Genomic DNA, 6,481 nt, shown 5'->3' on the forward strand with positions numbered 1-6,481 from the left:
AAACATTGTTGAACGAAAACGAATTCAATTTTTGACAAAGTTAGTTTTTATTAATAAAACATTAAAATATACTATATAGTACAAAATAATATATCTGGAAAACGCAATCGGTCCTGTTACGATTTGACCTCGTCGAACTGTTGATCCAATCGATAAAGGGCCCGAGCCGCGTCACAGTTAAATATGACCAAGAGGCATGCTAATATGACACGAGAGCATACTAACATATCTGACACCACGTCAACATACGTAAAAAAAAAAACGTAAAATAGTAAAATCTGCATCCTTTTTTTTACTTATCATCCCTAATAATATTATTGACAAAGAACTAATTTATTTGCCAACTAGTTTGAATATATGGAAAACATACATGTTGCAACAAAAGAAGCATGGCCTTCTTGTCTAGATTAGTTAACTAAACCAGAGTTAAGTTTGTGATTATCAATGGATAACAAAGTGGGACATTGTCCTTTTTTGAGGTAGATATGTTTCAATTTTCTTATCTCACAATATTATATAATAAATTATTAGAAATTAACTATATTTTATAATTTATTCCACAGAGGTGTCAGTCGTTTCGTACCATTAAACAAAATGGGCACAAATAATTGGAGCATAATACATAGCTAGTTGCCTAGTGAGATACTTGCGGGTGTTGACTAATTATTAATTAAAGGAGAAATTGTATTTTTTTAAACTCTATTCAACCAATCAAAATTCAACACTTAAATCATTTATATTATTTTATTTGCTAAATCAACATCAAAATATTGCAATATATATGGTAGGTGGGTTGTGATTACATAAATTATTATTTAAATATTAGTTATTCTTCATACATATTAATTTATAATATGATATCCGTACTTCATATTGCAATCTTGACTTTATCGTACATTAATTATTCCAACTTACTTTTGGGAAAAATTTATTAAAATTGAAAAAAAATTATTAAATACAATTGCTATAACTGAAATTTTTTAATTACATAAATGAACAAAATCGCCATAAAACAAACATATTGATACTCTATGGATGGACCCACACTCCCTGTCAGTATCCTTAGCCTAAATAGAGGACAGACACATTAAAGGTCCATGTATTCTCCTATAAATATCATATGTGAGTGTTCAGTTGATGGATTCATTATATTGTTTTCAGCAACACCCTTAGCTACTCTCCACTTATATCCTCAGTATCTGACTTGAGCGTCGGAGGGGCTACGCCGAGACATCCTCCTGACACCCTTCTAACGGTCTTATTCATGATTTCAGGCTCAAGATAATTTCGAAACCTGCGTCTGAACTAGTGACACTTGCTGGAATCGGACTATAAATTTTCCGTGAGTATCACTTAACAAAAACTGTACTTTTCTCCAAATTTTATCTTCATTAGTTCAATACTTTCTATGGAATTATATGTTATGGTACCCCAAATATAGTCTTGTCCCCTGACTGATTTCTTGCTGCTAAAATAAGTATAAATAAACAAAAAGGTAACAACACATCGATGAAATCACAGCATTTTCAACATGTAATGTCACTAGAGCGGTCAATGCCGGGCCGGCTTGCCAAAAACCTTTCTCAGGACGGTTTGATAATTTTTCAATCCAGCTCGACCTAAGATGAGTTCAGATTAGATGGGTCAACTCTCGGAACACCCATAAAAAAACTAAAAATATATATAATTTATTGAATTTAATGAATTCATAAATAAATTTTTTAATAAAATTATAAATCATTTATTCCACACTTCTACATGTTAGCTAAAATAATTATTACGAAAAAATCATACCTTTCAATAAAAATATAATTATATATATTATTTTATTTTAAAAAAATTCCCAACCCGGCTCGCTGAGAGTTGGCCCACCTAAGCTCATGACTCACGCCCGCCTTTAAATAGGTTGGGATTTTGTCAATTCAATCCAGTTAATCTGGCTAGCGTGTTGGGCCAATCCGTATTGACGCAAAGTGTCATACCTTGGGCTCAAGCTGACACAAACACAAATGCACAATGATCCTCATGACAACTACTTTGTATCAGTCATCGTTCTATAAAATGGTTAACCCATGTAAGACGAGGGATGTCGTTTCTTTAGAACACGACGTCTTCTTCGCGGCTTGACTTTTGATCCACCAATGCCGATAATCTATATATATATGCTCTTACATGTTCAATAGATGATATCATTCTGTCATGCTCGGGCCTACACAATGAGTCATGTAACAATTATTTTGTATCCATCTTCGTCTTATGAAAATTATTGATTCAAATGAACTCATTTAAACTTTTTTCCAACACACGGTGGAACAAATATGTTTTATATAGAATAAATAAATGAAAGTCTCTTGTAAATTTTATCTTGGTTTCAATTAGGTTAGGCATCTTACCACGCAAATGAAGGCTGAGAGGTGGGATTATTCGGAAAGTGGCAATAAATACCAAACAATGAATAGAATTCAACGAATAATTATTTGTCATTAACTTAATCGTTGTTGATTATATTTCAAACATCTACTATGAGTGTGCATAAATTGTGATGGTATCCATATTTATCTGGAAGGCGAACCAGCACCATAAAAAATTAAAAAGGTAAACCGTCGCTAAAACCGTCGCAACACGGGTAAAGCAACGGTTCTAGCGACGGGTCGTTGATCCGTAACCGGTGGGCTCGTCGCCTAACCCAAGCGACGGTTAAACAATAACCGTGACAATTTTGCGACGGTTTTGAAGAAAAACACCGACGCTACTTGAAGCGACGGTTCATTTCAAACTGTCGCTATATTAAGCGACGGTTTTTCACAGCAACCGTCGCTTAATATAGCGATTGTTGCTCAAAAACCGTCGCTTCAATTGAAACAACCGTCGCTTAATATAGCGACGTTTTTTTAAAAAACCGTCGCTAATTTAAGCGACGGTTAGAAATGAAACGTCGCTAATCACCAATTTTATTTTTTAAAAAAAATTAAAAATATATTAAATATATTGTGCTGTATAATTGAAAAAAAATTAACAACAAAGTTTGAGAAATGTAATCATATTACTAAACTACAAATAAGGATAAAGTGTTTGATACAAATATTCATAAAAAAAATTAAAAAAAAAACGTAGCTACGGTGACTGAGTCTCGTCGTCATCGTAGTCGTAGTCGTAGTCGTCGCCGTCGCCGTCGCCGTCGCCGTCGCTGTCGTCCTCGTCCCCGTACCCTTGCATCGGAGGAATATAACTCTGTGATAATCTGTGGATACAAGATGAAGAACCAACTGATGCGTCACGGAATCGAGCCCTGTGAGAAGTGCATGGTCCAGGCAGCGTGTGGCCTAATATATGCGCAGTAGCTCCCTGTGACATGCCTGCAACCAGGACTCGGACATGCTCCTCTAGTGACGTCATGCGATCTCTCAGCATGACGTTTTCCGCCTCTGTAGCCCTGCATCCTCTCGCAAAGCTCATCGTTACGACGTAACGATGAGTCTAGAATCTGACGCATGTCTGCCATCTGCTGGGACTCAGACGACGGACCGACATCCGATGACCCACCACGTCGACTCGGAGCCATCTCATCGGGATAGAAGGTGCTGGCCATGGACCCACACCCGTACATCCTCCGCTTCTTCTTCCCCCCAACCACATTCTTGAACATGTTGTTTACCGATTGTGGGCTGGGGACATCAGGCTCTGATCCATCCTATGCGGGAGTTATCGACTGAGCCATGTAGCGCTCCATGTTCTCCTGTGATGTTGATAAAAAATGAATTTTCTTAATGAAACGTTAATGAGAATAACTAAATTTAATAAACTTACGTGGATCAGGCGGGATCGCGTGTCAACGAAAGATCCATCTCCATGTCGATGTGTGTGAACGTATAGCTCCCATGACGTTGGATCTCTGCCATGTCGTGCTCGCTAAAATAAATTTAATAATTGTAAAACATTATCATTTATAAGTGTAATGAAAAATATATATATATATATATGTTAAAGTACAACTGAATACTATTAAACTGGAAGAAATACCAGATCCTGCCCGTGAGCGCTGTATGTCTTCGCACCTGCAATGTGCTTCGACGTCCCTGTACCTACCCCTGTAGGCTCGCTGTTCCTGTTCTCCTTGTTCTTGGCGGCTCTGTCCTGCCAATCCTGCTGCTGCCATGCAACAGTCCAAGCAGCCCATCTCTCAGGCGTGACCGTCTGTGGATGCTGGTCCTTGCTCCTCCAGCCATGAATGGTCCAACGGTATAGGGTGGCAGTGTTATGTAACCACAACTCTCGTACCTGAGTATCAATGTCAGCTGCCCATCTATACCTCAACTGCAATATTTAATATTTAAGTAAGTTAATAGTTTAATAAAAATTGAAACATGTTATTGTAAAAATTGATTGTTTTAATAAAGACTTACACAGAACTTCTCCTAGTACCACTGTCGCTGGTCAGGTGTCACATACCTCCACGATCAGCCGGGATCACATGTCTGCAGTTTGAATTGTCTCGATATGTATCTCGATACACTGCTATTATCTGGGTAAAATCTATAACCAAGAATACATGTTATTGTAATCTTTTTCCTAAAAATATTAAATAAGTAGAACGAAATTTTGTCAAACAATTACTTTAAGATTAAAAAAAAATTTGCTTACATCCCATCCAAGATGGTAAGCTCAAGCCTGTGATCAGGCGGTGGAGGAGGCGGATGTCCAGACATATTATGTAAACTGCAAACCCAAAAATTTTGTTATTACAAATGTCTCAACACCAACACAAAATTCACCACTTAAGAACCTATTTTCCAACATACGATACATCCAACTTCTATTTCATGTGTTATATTTTGAAGCCTACAAGTGCTTAAATATTTATATTTAATTAAATTATATTATCAAAAACTATACAACGAAAAATTAAATAAGTATCTACAATTCTAACATAAAATTAATGTTACAATTAAAAAAAATAATGCATGATTTATTAAGAATATTACGCTAAAATTGATAAATAACATGTATAAAATTCATAAACAACATATGAATAACTCTAAAATTCATAACTAAACTACTATGCAAAAATAAATTATCTACTACGCTAAACTTCTTAAATAACATATTGCGCTAAAATTCATAACTACACTACTACGCAAAAATAACACATAAATATTAAATTTTCAATAAAGAAAACGCTTTAAAAATCTGACGTGCTTGAAGATATGCAGATCCACATAACGCTGGAAGATCACACGAACGAGCAAATCTACGAAATGAAAACGAAAAGATGTTAGTACAAATAAAAAAAACGAAACTGCATGCGAAAAAAATGATAAGTGTCGACACTACCAGAGAAGAAAGGCGATAATCGTTGAAGAAAATGTGTGTGAACCTCGGTATATATAGAAATCATAGCGACGATTTATAAAAACTCGTTGCCATTAGCGACGGATTTTTAATAGCGACGGTATTTGTAGATCGGCGACGTTTTTTTAAAACTGTAATTGTTTTTTTTTAAATGTGTTACTTTTTATTAGAATAAATTTAAAATTAAATTAACCAAATTTTAGTTTTAAATAATATCTGAAAAAATAATTGAAATAAAATTTAGTTTTATTTAGTGTCGGTTTAGTTTTGTTGTTATTATGACGTAAAATTAAAATTTTATAACAATAATTTAGAATGTTAATTAAGTAATTGAAATAAAAATCTAATATAACAAAACTTACAATGAACTCATCTCAATACCACTGTCGCTGGTCTGCAGTAACATGTTGCTGCTCTGTCATATATATACGTACGTACAAAACATATATATGCAAACAATTGGTTAATTATGTGCACAAAATCAAACATATTTTTTTCAGATTACAATTCAATATAATTAAACTCAACCTTATTCACTTTCGGCGTAAATGTCACAAACATCGTCGCTCGAATATTGAACCTCTTCTGTTTCACTTTCAGTGCTGTTCAAATCAATTTCGTTGTCGTACATAACATTAACATCGACTAGATTTTGAGACGTCAAAAGAAATTGAGTTGAGATGTCATGAGATCCACTTTCGTTGTTTTGAAACGCATCGGTCGCATCAATTTGATTCTGCTCAGTATGTGGCTCAACATCAGTGACATAAGCTCGCCTACGTAGAGTACTCACATGCATCCAATCTGATTCTGCTCGCTTCGTTGTTGGATAAGTCAAATACACAACTTGCGAGGCTTGTGTAGGAAACACAAATGGTTCGTAGTATCCCAGATTCTTTTTTCGATTGATCGTAGTATCCCAGATTCTCCAACCACATTTAGTCAAGTTACAAATTTCCTTATTGATTGTGTCAGAGTCAATCTCATACGAAGGTCTGAAACCAAACTCGTCCAACTCATTGAGTAATTCGTCCCCAGGTTTAGAGATAGGAGCCGACTGTAACACTTGTTTACCTCTTAGAAACATTGTCCTATTACGACGCAATGGATGATCTTCAGGTAAAAATTTCCG

The 6,481-nt window shown here is 35.3% G+C and overlaps 1 long non-coding RNA gene across 2 annotated transcripts; it reads right to left on the reverse strand.

Moving 5' to 3' along the window:
• Nucleotides 1-3,438: 3,438 nt before the first annotated feature.
• On the reverse strand, nt 3,439-4,978 carry LOC142548178 (uncharacterized). 2 transcript variants are annotated; one of them, XR_012820932.1, is made up of 5 exons: nt 4,642-4,978; nt 4,404-4,533; nt 4,021-4,314; nt 3,808-3,909; nt 3,439-3,736 (listed from the first exon to the last, which is right to left on the reverse strand). It is a non-coding gene; the product is annotated as an uncharacterized LOC142548178 (long non-coding RNA). The 2 variants fall into 2 exon arrangements; XR_012820931.1 differs by lacking the exon at nt 3,439-3,736 and having other exon boundaries at nt 3,746-3,909.
• Nucleotides 4,979-6,481: the final 1,503 nt, after the last annotated feature.

This window comes from Primulina tabacum, chromosome 6 (genome assembly GCF_025594145.1).
Source record: "Primulina tabacum isolate GXHZ01 chromosome 6, ASM2559414v2, whole genome shotgun sequence".
NCBI lineage: Eukaryota > Viridiplantae > Streptophyta > Magnoliopsida > Lamiales > Gesneriaceae > Primulina > Primulina tabacum.